The 15,039-nt window shown below is 37.6% G+C and overlaps 1 protein-coding gene across 8 annotated transcripts in view; it reads right to left on the bottom strand.

Moving 5' to 3' along the window:
* NRXN1 (neurexin 1) overlaps positions 1-967 on the bottom strand; it is a 1,448,730-nt gene extending 1,447,763 nt beyond the window's left edge. For all 8 annotated transcript variants that reach the window (XM_036751791.1, XM_036751793.1, XM_036751799.1 and 5 more), the window contains exon 1: positions 814-967. The gene's annotated coding sequence lies outside the window, so the exon portion shown is untranslated. The remainder of the gene's footprint in view (positions 1-813) is intronic.
* Positions 968-15,039: the final 14,072 nt, after the last annotated feature.

Here is a 15,039-nt window from a genome sequence, read left to right as displayed (position 1 = left end):
CTGACCAGTTCACAAATTACAGGATGAAATAAAAGGATCTGAAAAACAACCTTGCTGCAGCCAAAAGGAGAAGCGCTCTAATTCAAAAGCAGATTTAACAGCCTCATTAATCTTTTCTTTCATTTCTAGAATCAAATTCATTCCCAAGCTACTGGAAGGATCGATACAATACCCTCACCAGATGCAGTTACATTTATTTTAATATGTTTCTAATACACACACACACACACACACACACACACACACACACACCCCTTTCCCCATCCTTCAAAGCATGCGATCAGCAAGAACCTGAATAGTTTCAGACACATTAAAATAAAAAGGAAAAGTGATTAATTATTTTTTCGCTCTCAGATAAGTCCCCTAATGACAATACACACCCAATATTCTCCCCTTCTTTCCCGCCCAGTCCCCACGCTCCATCTCTATTCCCAGTGCAGTTTCTTGGATTGCATGGATTAAGGAAACACGCAGCTAGGGGGGTGGGGAGATATATTTTATTGCCTAAATTTCTAGCCTGCCAGTTCTTTTCTTGCTGTTGCTAATAAAACACAGCATCCAACCTTTAAGTTATTACCTTGAGTCCACCATCTCATCTTCTTACCATCCACCTATTTGGGAGGTTGCACGCAATCCTCCCCCCTCTATGTACCCCCCAACCTTCTCCCTTGTGCATATGTGGCAGATCCTAGCTCAGTTACGGGAAGGGGGTGGGTGGGTGGGGGGGGTTTCCCTCCCCTGCCCATTACACCGCACCCTCCACTACTATCCCCATTCCTCCACCCGCCCCCAATACATTTTGAGCTTCTTTACCTGCCTGCTTGGATTTTCCTTTTAGCTCTTGGCAGAGCCAGAAGCATGCATCGGTCAAAGAGAATTTCCCGAGGTCTCTGGCTCTAAGGCGACTGCTGCTGCGTTTTCAGAGGCGTCAGGCTTGAGCGTCTATCTCTAGGAGTGAGGGAGGGGAGAACAGGAAAAGGAGGGGAGGAGGAGGAGAGGAGGAGAGGAGAAGAGGAGAGAAGAGAGGAGGAGGAGGTGGTGGTGGTGGAGGAAAAGGAGGAGGCTGGGTTACGTGATACCGGGTGCTGTCCTTCTGCGAGAAGGGCGGAGCTGCGCTCTCTGCAGTGCCACGGAGAGCGGTGTCCCCTTCCTCAGACTTGGGATGGGGTGAGCTTGCCTAGCTCTGCAGGCAGGCTTCCTTTAGCCCTCCGGGTTTGGATGCCTGAGGACGGGGCTTTGCAACCTTTGCACGGTCCTTTTGCAGGGAGAGCCTGATCCAGGGGGCGGGATCCTGCTGCAAGCGCTTCTAACTTGCCACCACCCCGCCAACCTCCCCCCCACCCCTACTCCCCTGAAGGGGGAAAAAAGCCTAGCCTAATCTACTGAGCATGCCCAGTCGCCAGCTAAAACCACGCAAGGTTTGCAAGGAGATTCCACTTCTCCGGGGTTTAGTAATGATTGGGGCGGAGGGACAGAGAACTCAAGAGACAGGGCACTGAACAAGGGAGGGGAGGGAACCTAATGGGGTAGGCTGGGTGGGTGTAGGGACGAAACATCAGAAAAATAACTGACTTAAAGTCTGTGACTAAGTTCTAGTTTAAAGAACGCTGATGAACCTGCTGTTCTTTCTCAGGTGGAATATATACAGAGAATAAGGAACGACCTCGCTGACTCTCCGTCTTTCCCTTAAACTCCTCTGCCTAGCGTCTCCAGATGATTGGATGACTACCCTGTACCAAGATAACTTGTCTGATCTTTCCGAGACTACATGGTAGCGGGGGGGGGGGGGGGGGGGGGCGGGGGGGGGGGGAGTGATGCTGCCTTGGCAAGTTGCCATATTGATGACAGAATAAAGTGCATGAAGCTTCCTTGGGTGACCCCACTGTCTACCCCACCCCGCTCCTTCCCTAATCAGAATGGTCCTACCTGCTAAACCCCCAAAAGCTATACTTGTTTTCCCCTCCCTCTGCTATCTCCTCCTCCTCTTTGCGGCTGATAAAACCTGGAGAAAGTGAAACTCCTGTTTCTGGGCATGCCTAGTAGATAGGTTTGGCTCTGGTGGTCAAAGGGTTAACCTTTATCTTTGTCAGTCTATCCGGCCTCAGGTAGTAGTTTGAAAGCCTGGTTTTGTGGATTTACCTTGCCTTTGAAGTCTTTGGAACGTCTAAACTCCTATCCTCCATAGAGTTTTAGCCTCAATTAGTTGCGAAGTAAAAACAGCAGACCCTATCCTATTTGAACATCATAAACACAACAGGAAATCCCTGGTCGCCTAATTTGAACGTGTCTAGTTCTTATCCCTACCGCCAGAGAATGACTGAAAAGAGACAAATTCGTAGATCCCGAAATAATGCAATTGAATGATAATAAGAAGAAATTGGATTTATATAAACATTGTTTCTCCTCAACGAATTAAATATATTTTTGAATTTGAATTTTGAATTATCTAATTTTCATCATAATACCCTTGTCATACATACATCAAGGTCCTTAATCTGGAGTCCTCAGGAAGCCTCAAGGGTCTCTATCGATAGATCTCAGGGGGTTCTTGAATTTTGATGGAAAAAAATCTGTATTTATTTCAATATAATCTTCCCTTTGTAATCACATGCATTTTCTTTTGTGAATTCAAAAATATTTTTCTGAGAAGGGTTACATCGGTTTCAACAGATTGCAAAAGATGTCCATGACATACATTATAAAGGTCTTCCAAAGGCAATAAATCCCTCAATGGCAGATCATCTATTTTATAAATTCTTTTGTATTCCCTACATCATCTAACATCCCTGGATTGTTTGTTCTTCAAGGGCAGGGACTGCCTTTGTATCCCCAGCTGTTACCAAAGTGCCTGGCACATAGTAGGCAATTAGTAAATCCTGACTGACAGACTCACTGAATAACTAATGCAATGTAGTTACTCCTGCAAGAGAAATTAGACTGCTTCATCCAAGAGGGCAGAACTAGAATGACTGGGTTACAGGTTTTGTCTCTACACAAGAAAATCCTTTCTAACAATTAGGGCTCTCTGAAGTAGAGTGGACTTACTTGAAACAGAGTGAGGATTCTTTCAAAGGAGATTATTGGGAGGAAGACTGGATAATCACTTGTTGGAAGTAATGGAGAATGGTCACCTGATTAGATACCACTTGGGTTAGACCAGTGGTTCTCAAAAATGTATGCAATGGTAGAATCCTCTAGTTTATTTATCAACTTATTTGTATGTTTATTGGCCGATTTGTAGTAAAATCCTCAACGTTGTTATTTGTAATTCTTATCAACAAACAGCACAATGTACATTGAAAATAATAACATAAAACTGTATGAACTCTTTGACCCAGCAGTATCACTTCTAAGTCTGTATCCCAGAGAGATCAAAGAAAATGCAGAAGGACCTATTAGTATAAAAATATTTATAGCAGCTCTTTTGTGATATCAAAGATTTCAAAATTGAGGGGATACCCATTATTGGGGAATGAATGAACAAGTTATTATATGATTGTGATGAAATACTCTCATGCAATAAGAAATGACAAGCAGGATGATTTCAGAAGAAAAAAAATCTGGGAAGACTTGTATGAACTGATACAAAGTGAAATGAGCCTGGAGAGCATTGTACATGGCAACTGAAATATTGTAGTGCTGATCAATTGTGAAAGACTTAGCTACTCTGATCAAGACAATGATCCAAGACAATTCAAATAATCCAAGATAATGGAAAATGCTACTCACTTCCAGAGAAAGAACTGAACTCTGAATGCAGATTAAAGTATATCTTGTTTTAAACTTTATTTTTCTTGTTTTGTCTGTTTTCTTTTGCAATAGGACTAAAATGGATATATATTTTGCATAACTTCACATGTATAATCAAATCATGTTGACTGACTTCTCAAGAAGCAGTAAGGAAGAAAGAGAGGGAGAGAATTTGTAACTCAATTTTTTTTCAATGTATGTTAATTTTTTACAAATAATTGGGAAATATTTAATGAAATAAAAAAATATATTAAAGCATAACAAACAGGTTGTTTCATGGTTCCTTGTAGCATTGTCTCAGAAGTCCTGGACTAGTTGATAATAGAAGTCCATTCAGACTCTGAGATTCTGGGTACCTTGATATATTCATTAACCCTTGATTTCAATGATTTGGATGGGGTTACTCTCTCATTTGCAGGAGATCACTACTCCTGCATGCTTTGTCATCCTATGTGATTTTTGGTCGTGTCTTCCCCCAGAATTCCTTGATGGACAACCCACCCAATGATTGACCCCTTCCTCTTACACTTTTAACATTCCAGGGATACTAAAAGTGGGATTCAAGTTCTTTATTTGTAGTCTCTTGTTTTTGCTATGTGATTAATCTTTTTTGCTTATCATGGTTGTCCTTGATAATGTCTTTTTATACCACTTGTCACAAGTATCATCACTCTCACTCAAAAGTCTACTTACACTCAAAATGCTTTTTTTCATTACCCTTCAGCTTTCTTTTAATGCAATTTTTTATTATTCTTAGGACTTTGATGTTCCCATGATTAAAAATTCTATGACAAGACGGGGAGAATTTCTTTAAACAGCAAGAATTTTATTACAGCAATTTGAAATAACTAAAAATATTCTATATAGTTTTTCAAATGCCACCCAGGCCTTGCGTGAGATACATACCCAATGAGTATGTATCTGCACACCCCCATGCAAACAAGTGAGTAATTGAAGAGCATGAGAGATCAGAGACATATATTGTCATGCAAAAGATTCATTTTCATCCACTTTGTTTCTTAGTGTGGATAATTATGTTAATATATTTCATGCTATAAATATTAGTGAACAAACTTTGTATATTGTTGTGGGGTGTGGTGCAATTTGTTTAGTTACATCAACCAAAAGGAGATTTTTAGAAAGATCATTTTAAATTATGTAGACACTATGAAGGGAATCTTGAAAGACTTCCCCCTTCAGCGTGTATCTGAGTCTCTACTTAATACCTTTCTTAATATTGCGAAGATCAACTAATTGAAGAAGAGGAATTTAATACATATTGGTTAAGGTCCAGTTACCATGCTAGGTAAAGGGAATAAAAAGGAAAAAAAATTGAAACAGTCCCAGCTCTCAAAAAGTTTACGTTGTAGAAAAACAAAAAAACCAGAACGTCAATTAGCAATTTAGGGCATTATCAGTTGGAGGGACCAGGGAAAACATCATGTAGTTCATGGAGCTTGAGAAGAGTTTAGAAGAAATTGAGGGATCATTGAACAAAGATATTCCTGTAGTTGCTTCTGTCACACAGTTTTGTATACTTTAATGAAAATAACTAGCATTAATCACTTACATAATGATTTAACCCTCACAATAACTGCATGTAATAAGTAATGATAGTATTATCCCTGATTTACAGATGGTTAAACTGAGAATCTGAGAGTTCTAGCTAATTGTCATCCAACTAGTAAGGGTTGGAAGTATACTTTGAATCCTGCCCTGTCTTAAATCAAAGTCCATAAAGATTTTTACTATCCTATGCCATTTTTCCTTTGCATTTTGATGCATAAATGTAATGTAGATTGAGGCGATCCTTCAAAATTGTTTTTGTTATATAGTGTCAAATAAAGTTAACATGCAATCTGCAATGGATGATACAATAGAATACTAATTTCTCCTTGCCATTCAGTCAAGTGTATGACTACAATACTGTTTTTGGCTATAGAAATTCATCTGAAAAAGTCTGTTCAATTTTTGTGCTTTCATCAGGGAGACCCTTAATTTCTACCTAAACCATTTTCACAAATATTTTATAGACTCAAGAATTAAGACATGTGACTTAGTACTTAATGCTGTTTTCTAAGTCACTTTTTAAAATGAAACAGTTGTCTAATGTGTACCTAGTGAGTTGACAAATTATTCAAGACATTTGCAATATGAAGCAGTAATTCATGACTGAAATTTGAAATATCTTAGCTTTATACAGTAACCTTAATTTAGGTAGCCTTAAATTTAGAACAGGGGTACTTAAATCCTAACACAACCTTTGTTAGCTGTCAGGGAATCTGTGAATTTGGACAGGAAAGTATTTTTAATTTTTTTCCTATGACCTCTGATTAAAATGTAGCATTTCCTTTGATTGTGAATTAAACACATACACAAACACAAGTCCTTTTTTTGTGAAAACATCCATAGTTTTCTCCAGACTGCCAAAACAGTCTAATGCAAAAAAGGGAAAAGCCCCTGATTTACAGTGATCTAGTGTTTGAAATATCATTAATTATGAAAATTGTGTTGTATCTTAGTATCATTTCATGATCAACTCATAGGTAAGACTCATTATATTTTTAGTAATATTCTGTAAACCTAACACATGACCCTTTCTATTACTCAGAACAGATATTATTGTTAAATAAAAGTACTTTGTTATAGCTATATCCAATTAGGAAAATTTCTAATACATAAACATGGAAATTTATAACTATATCTACAAATATAAACCTTTTGAAAAATGAAAATTAAAAAACCAGCAAAGCATAATGTTGCAAGTTATTTTGACATGCTGTTCTAACATACAAACTCTCAATTACAGTTAAGAAATCTAGGATCACATATGTGTACCATGAAAAGTCACTAAGGATAATTGAGACCAATTCCCACATTTTATAGGACAGCTAGGTGGTACAATGGATAGTGCTGGGCCTAGAGGTGGGAAAACTCCTTTTCCTGAGTTCATATCTGGCCTCCAACATCTACTAGCAGTGTGACCCTGAGCACATCAATGAGCCCTCTTTACCTCAGTTCTTCATCTGTAAAATGAGTTGGAGAAGGAAATGGCAAACCACTCTAGTATCTTTGCCAAGAAAACCCCAAATGGGGCCACAACGTGTCAGAAATGACTGAAATGACAGAACAACTTTACAATCAGTAAACTAAAACCAAAGAAATGAAACAAATTTCCCATGGATACATAGAAATTAAGTTGCAAGGCAGAATGTTAACTGGTCCTTCAACTTAAAATCCATCACTTTTTCTAGTTTTCCATACTTCCTCTCAAGATTATGGCACCAAAAATGTTTTACACAAAACAGGTAGAAAATGTGATCAAAGCATTCATCATTTGGTTCTGTCCTTCTTAAACTGTGGGTCATGATCCCATATGGGGTTGTGTAATTGAATGTGCCCATGCCTTCACACCATACAACACCAATGAATACTGCTAGAAATATGTTGGCTCATATTTGAGACTACTTTATGTTATGAATTGCAGTGTTTTAACTATACACACAAAGTTTTCTGCTCTTACAGAAACACAATATTTTAATTAGGAGAAATAAAGACTTTTAATATTTTTAAAAATCATTCCTCAGCATGTAAATATCAAATTAGTATATCTTTGGATCATATTATGTTAGAATATTTGATGTTTGAAATTACTGTTACCTCCTTCTTTTACAGAAACGTGTTTAACAGCAGCAAGTAAAGACAAAAGCCCTTTAACAAATTTCCCCACCATCACCACTGTATGTGTATGTGTGAACATCAATTTTTTTTTTAAATAAAGCACAAATACAATTTCATAAACTAAAGCTACTATTTATTTGATAAATGATTAGCAATACTTATTTATATTTTAGTAAAAAAAATTTGTTATGGATAAGTGGCTAAATTTAGACAGAAGAGATAAAAGTACTGATGACAGTGTGTCAGTCTTTACTACCAGGTTGTAATACACCTAAATTGACAAGACAAGGAAAATGTCAAATCATTTTCACAATATAGATTTTCTTTTAATAATGATGATAGTGTGGAAAAACAATCTCATTAATTAGGAATGAAGTTTTGGCTTCAGAGAGCATGAAACTAGCAAAACTAAAATGACATTTTAATGCTAAGCATGCAGTGTACTACAATAAATCAAAGAATATTTTGAATGACATAAAATCTTAAATAAAGAAAAACAATGTTGTGAGAAATTTGTTACTGTCAACAAAAAGTATTTACTTTCATGTTATGAAATTTCTTATTTAATTGCAAAAACTAAAAACCCCTATGCAATAAGAGAAGATCTCAAGTTACCTGCTGCTATTAAAATGTCAGAAACAGGAGCCAAGATGGCAGCTGCAAAGCAAGGACTGGCATGAGCTCCCCCCCAGGTCCCTCCGAACACCTATAAAAATGGCTCCAAACAAATTCTAGAATTACAGAACCCAAGAAATAGCAGAGGGAAGCAGGGCTCCAGCCAGAGACAGAATGGATGGTCACAGGGTAAGGTCTATCACATGGAACTGAGAGTGGAGCTGAGCAGAGCCCAGAGTGAGCTGCACCTGGACCAACCAGACTGTGAGCCAGGCAGAACAGGCCCTAGCCCCCTGAATCAGTGAGCTGTGCCAGTTACCAGACTTCTCAACCCACAAACACCAAAGATAACAGAGAAAGTTAGTATGGAAAGCTGCTGGAGCAGAGTGAAAGGAGTTTGCCATTTGGCCACCACCCCAGGGACGGCAGAGGTGATGCAGCTCTGAGGCTGCTTACAGAGCAATAGCTGCAGTTGCTTCTGGCCGCAGGCCAACCTGGTGTGAGGAATAAAGTGGCTGATCTGAGCAGGAGTACAAAGCCAGCTTAGATCTGAGTCAATTCAGGTCTGGGTTGGCGGTTCTTGGGGGAGGAGGGGCACTGGTGTGGCAGACCTTGTTGTGTAGAGATACCTCCGAAAACGACAGCACAACCCATCAAGCTTGGGACAAAGTACTCTATATTCTACAAGTAGTCATACCCCACAGAAAAACTCTGGGATCAAGTAAGTTGGCTGGGGACATGGCCAGGCAGCACAAAAGGACTCGGGTTCAGATTCAGACTTTGGAATCTTTCTTTGGGGATATAGTAGACCAAAATATTCAGCCAGAAGAAGTCAACAAAGTCAAAGAGCCTACATCAAAAGCCTCCAAGAAAAACATGAATTGGTCTCAGGCCATGGAAGAGCTCAAAAAGGATTTGGAAAAGCAAGTTAGAGAAGTAGAGGGAAAATTGGGAAGAGAAATGAGAGTGATGCGAGAAAGCCATGAAAAACAATCAATGACTGCCTAAAGGAGACCCAAAAAATTACTGAAGTAAAAAACACCTTAAAAATAGACTAACTCAAATGGCAAAAGAGCTCTAAAAAGACAATGAGGAGAAGAATGCCTTTAAAGGCAAAATTAGCCAAATGGAAAAGGAGGTCCAAAAGACCACTGAAGAAAATATTACCTTAACAAATAGATTGGAGCAAGTGGATGCTAGTGACTTTATGAGAAATCAAGATATTAAAAAACAGAACCAAAGGAATGAAAAAATGGAAGACAATGTGAAATATCTCATTGGAAAACCACTGACCTGGAAAATAGATCCAGGAGAGATAATTTAAAAATTATTGGACTACCTGAAAGCCATGATCAAAAAAAACCCTAAATATCATCTTTCAAGAAATTATCAAGGAAAAGTGCCCTGATATTCTAGAGCCAGAGGGTAAAATAGAAATTGAAAGACTCCACTGATCACCTGCTGAAAAAGATCCCAAAAAGAAGACTCCTAGGAATATTGTCACCAAATTCCAGAGCTCCCAGATCAAGGAGAAAATATGGCAAGTAGCCAGAAAGAAACAATTTGAGTATTGTGGAAACACAATGAGGATAACACAAGATCTAGCAGCTTCTACATTAAGGGATCGAAGGGCTTAGAATTCAATATTCCAGAGGTCAATGGAGCCAGGATTAAAACCAAGAATCACCTACCCAGCAAAATTGAGTATAATACTCCAAGGCAAAATATGGATTTTCAATAAAATAGAGGACTTTCAAGCTTTCTCGGTGAAAAGACCAGAGCTGAATAGAAAATCTGACTTTCAAACACAAGAATCGAGAGAAGCATGAAAAGGTAAACAAGAAAGAGAAATCATAAGGGAATTAGTAAAGTTGAACTGTTTTGTTTATGTTCCTACATGGAAAGATGATGTGCATAATTCATGAGACCTCAGTATTAGGGTGGATGAAGAGAATATATCTATATATCTATATATAGATATATAGACAGAGGGCACAGGGTGAGTTGAAAATGAAGGGATGATATCTAAAAAAGTAAAATTAAGGGATAAGAGAGGAATATATTGAGAGAGGGAGAAAGGGAGAGATAGAATGGGGTAATTATCTCACACAAAAGTTGCAAGAAAAAGCAGTTCTCTAGGAAGGGAAGAGGGGGAGGTGAGGGGGAATGAATGAATCTTGCTCTCATCAGATTTGACCTGAGGAGGGAATACCATACACACTCAATTGGGTATCTTACCCCACAGGAAAGAAGGAGGAAGGGGATAAAAAGGGGGGATGACAGAAGGGATGGCAGATAGGGGGAGGAGGTAATCAAAAACAAGCACTTTCAAAAAGGGACAGGGTCAAGGGAGAAAATTGGATAAAGGGGGATAGGTTAGGAAGGAGCAAAATATAGTTAGTCTTTAACAACACGAGTATTGTGGAAGGGTTTCACACAATGATATACATGTGGTCTATGTTGAATTGTTTGCCTTCTTAGGAAGGGTAGGTGGGTAGGGAAGAGGGGAGATAATTTGGAACTCAAAGTTTTAAAAACGGATGTTCAAAAAAAAGTCCTTCCATACAACTAGGAAATAGGATATACAGGCAATGGGGCACAGAAATTTATCTTGGCCTACAAGAAAGTAAGGGAAAAGCGAATGGGGGAGGAGTGGGGTGACAGAAGGGAGGGCAGACTGGGGAACAAGGCAACCAGAATATATGCCATCTTGGAGTGGGGGGAGGGTAGAAATGGAAACAAAATTTGCATTTCAAACTCTTGTGAAAATCAATGCTGAAAACTAAATATATTAAATAAATAAATTAAAATTTCAGAAATACTTTATGGAGTAAAAGTATTGGGATGAAAGTTATAAAATTTCTTTTTCAGGTGATATTGCTTTCAAAAGAATTTCTGTCCCAGCAGATTATTACCAGACTTAAGGACAGCCCAAACATTGTCATTCACTTAGATGAAACAGCTGATATTTCTAACATGGCTCAGCTTTACTTTATGTAAGATTTGTTTTTAAAGGAAATTTACACTAGAAATAATTGTTTTGTTGCCCTTTGGAAGGAAGCACAACAGGGCAATTCATATAAACATATATATATATATACACATATATACATACATATATATATACACACACACACACGCACACACACATACATATATACATTATATATATACACATACATACATATATGTGTATATATATGTTTACACACACAAACACACACAACACACACATATACATATATACACACACATATATATATATTTATCTTAAAGTTGATGATTTTTTCACAAATGAAGGTGTACAGTGGAAAAATTGTGTTGGGAGTCTGTACAGATGGTGCTAAAGCAATGATGGGTGAGAATGTTGGAGTTGTAGTAAAAGTTAAAGCTGGTGGCAACAAACATAGCACCTTTACTCACTGCATGATCCATCAGCACTTACAATTATAAAATTAAAATATCAATCAACTCTGAAAAACATTGAAGATGTTCTATATCTTGCAGTGTCAAATATTCCACCAATATTTAATTCTTTATGTAAAAATAAACAAGTACATTCATCTCATTACTATGCAAATTTGCTTTCATCTTCAATGTATTGTAAAATTACAAGTATACCAAAGAATTATTTTTAAATAAATTTCTTTATGATTTATTATCAGTAAATGTTCAGTTTATATGCCTATTTTATATTCCTATACACCTGGGATTGTGTAAAAACTTCTCAGATGAAAAGGGGTTGTAAATGGAAAAATTTTAAGAAGCCCTGATTTAGTCTATATTTAAACATTAGTAATAAAGGGCAAGTCATCTTCTGCAAATCAAAATAACACTAAGTAGAGAAAAACATCTGCTCAATTCAGGCCTAGAAACACCCATATATTATGAGATTGAACCCAACTGCTAATAGTACAAAAGCAACAATGGTTGAACTTATTTAGTTATGATGATGCTAGAGGAGAAGGAAAGGTAGTTAAAAAAGTGAATCAGGAAATGTTTAGTGATTTTTCTACAATGATGTATACATAGTTTAAAAGAAGAGTATTTGTCATTCTTGAGCAATCTTACCTTTAATGTGACATAATATGTAAAAATATGATTTTTTCGTTTAAAAAAATTACTAAAGGAAAAAGGCATTGCATGATATCCCAAATCAAACTAAATGTTGTTAGTATATGTAAGAAATTACAGTAATGTCCCTTCATAATTGGGATGTCATTGGTTATTTCACAATTTCCTTCATTTTAATAATAAATTTGGCCCGCTTAGCTTAAGTTGTTGCTATTTCTCCCTGTTTCTTTTTCCGTAGACCAATGAAGCTCTTCTAGTTATGAAATTGATAAATTATTGGACATGGCAAGGAAAAAGTTGTCTTTGAACAAAAGCTAAAGGAATTTTTAAAAGTAAAGAAACTCTTCCTAGCCATCGTTAGGAAACAGGTTTAATGTAGAATATTACTTGGTGAAAAATAGCATTGTAACCATCAAATATGTCATTGGCCTATCCAGTTACCAGAGCAAAAAGCACAAATGAACTCACCATCATCCTAGCACACTAATATTAAATTACTTTTTTTTATTTAAATTTATTTATTTAACATATTTGGTTTTCAGCATTGATTTTCCCAACAGTTTGAATTACAAATTTTCTCCCCATTTCTACCCTCCCCCCCACTCCAAGATGGCATATATTCTGGTTGCCCTGTTCCCCAGTTAGCCCTCCCCTCTATCACCCCCCTCCCCTCTCATCCCCTTTTCCCTTTCTTTCTTGTAGGGCAAGATAAATTTCTACACCCCATTGTCTGTGTATCTTATTTTTTAGTTGCATGCAAAAACTTTTTTTTTGTTCTTGAACGTCTGTTTTTAAAACTTTAAATTCCAAATTCTCTCCCCTCTTCCCTTCCCACCCACCCTCCCTAAGAAGTCGAGCACTTCAACCTAGGCCACGCATGTATCATTATGTATAACCCTTCCACAATACTCATGTTGTGAAAGGCTGACTACATTTTGCTCCTTCCCAACCCATCCTGCTTTATTGAATTTTCTCTCTTGACCCTGTCCCCTTTCCAAAGTGTTTGTTTTGATTACCTCCACCCCCATCTGCCCTCCCCTCCATCAGCCCCCCCTTTTATTTTTTTATTTTTTTTTATCTTCCTCCCTCTTCTTTCCTGTGGGGTAAGATACCCAACTGAGTATGTATGGTATTCCCTCCTCAGGCCAAATCTGATGAGAGCAAGGTTCACTCATTCCCCCCTCACCTGCCCTCTCCCCTCCTCCCACAGAACTGCTTCCTCTTGCCACCTTTATGCAAGATAATCCACCCCATTCTATCTCTCCCTATCTCCTTCTCTCAGTATGTTGCTCTCTCATCCCTTAATTTCATTTTATTTCTTTTAGATATCTTCCCTTCATCTTCAACTCACCCTGTGTCTGCTCTCTCTCTTTTACATATATATATATATATATATATATATATATATATATATATATAAACACACATATATATATACATACATACACATGCATACATATACACATAGATACATACATACATACACATTCACTTATATATATATATACATAAACATATATATATATATGTATATGCATATTCCCTTCAACTACCCTAATACTGAGGTCTCATGAATCATACACATCATCTTTCCATGTAGGAATGTAAACAAAACAGTTCAACTTTAGTAAGTGCCTTGCAATTTCTGTTTCTTGATTACCTTTTCATGCTTCTCTTGATTCTTGTGTTTGAAAGTCAAATTTTCTATTCAGTTCTGGTCTTTTCACTGAGAAAGCTTGAAAGTCCTCTATTTTATTGAAAATCCATATTTTGCCTTGGAACATGATACTCAGTTTTGCTGGGTAGGTAATTCTAGGTTTTAATCCTAGCTCCATTGACCTCCGGAATATCGCATTCCAAGCCCTTCGATCTCTTAATGTAGAAGCTGCCAGATCTTGGGTTATTCTGATTGGGTTTCCACAATACTCAAATTGTTTCTTTCTGGCTGCTTGCAGTATTTTCTCCTTGATCTGGGAGCTCTGGAATTTGGCGACAATATTCCTAGGAGATTTCTTTTTGGGATCTATTTTGGGAGGTGATCGATGGATTCTTTCAATTTCTATTTTGCCCTATGGCTCTAGAATATTAGGGCAGTTCTCCTTGATAATTTCTTGAAAGATGGTATCTAGGCTCTTTTTTTGATCATGGCTTTCAGATAGTCCAATAATTTTTAAATTATCTCTCCTGGATCTATTTACCAGGTCAGTGGTTTTTCCAAGGAGATATTTCACATTGTCTTCCAGTTTTTTCATTCCTTTGGTTCTGTTTTATAATATCCTGATTTCTCAGAAAGTCACTAGCTTCCACTTGCTCCAATCTAATTTTTAAAGTAGTATTTTCTTCAGTGGTCTTTTGGACCTCCTTTTCCATTTGGTTAATTCTGCCTTTCAAGGCATTCTTCTCCTCATTGGCTTTTTGGAGCTCTTTTGCCATTTGAGTTAGTCTGTTTTTTAAGGTGTTGTTTTCTTCAGTGTATTTTTCAGTATTTTTTTGGGTCTCCTTTAGCAAGTCATTGACTTGTTTTTCATGGTTTTCTCGCATCCTTCTCATTTCTCTTCCCAATTTTTCCTCTACTTCTCTAACTTGCTTTTCCAAATCCTTTTTGAGCTCTTCCATGACCTGGGACCAGTTCCTGTTTTTCTTGGAGGTTTCTGTTGTAGGCTCTTTGACTTTATTAATTTCTTCTGTCTGTATGTTTTGGTCTTCTTTGTCAGCAAAGAAAGAATGCAAAGTCTGAGACTGAATCTGGGTGCGTTTTCGCTGCCTGGCCATATTCCCAACCAACTAACTTGACCCTTGAGTTTTTCAGTGGGGTATGACTGCTTGTAGACTAACGAGTTCTATGTTCCACGTTTGGGGGGGAGGTGCCAGCTCTGTCAGACCCGCACTACTCCTTCCCCAAGAAGTCCCAGTCCAGAC

Source organism: Trichosurus vulpecula, chromosome 3 (genome assembly GCF_011100635.1).
Source record: "Trichosurus vulpecula isolate mTriVul1 chromosome 3, mTriVul1.pri, whole genome shotgun sequence".
NCBI classification, from domain to species: Eukaryota; Metazoa; Chordata; class Mammalia; order Diprotodontia; family Phalangeridae; genus Trichosurus; species Trichosurus vulpecula.
Note: the sequence above shows the minus strand (reverse complement) of the source record. Positions and strands in the feature narration are given on the sequence as shown.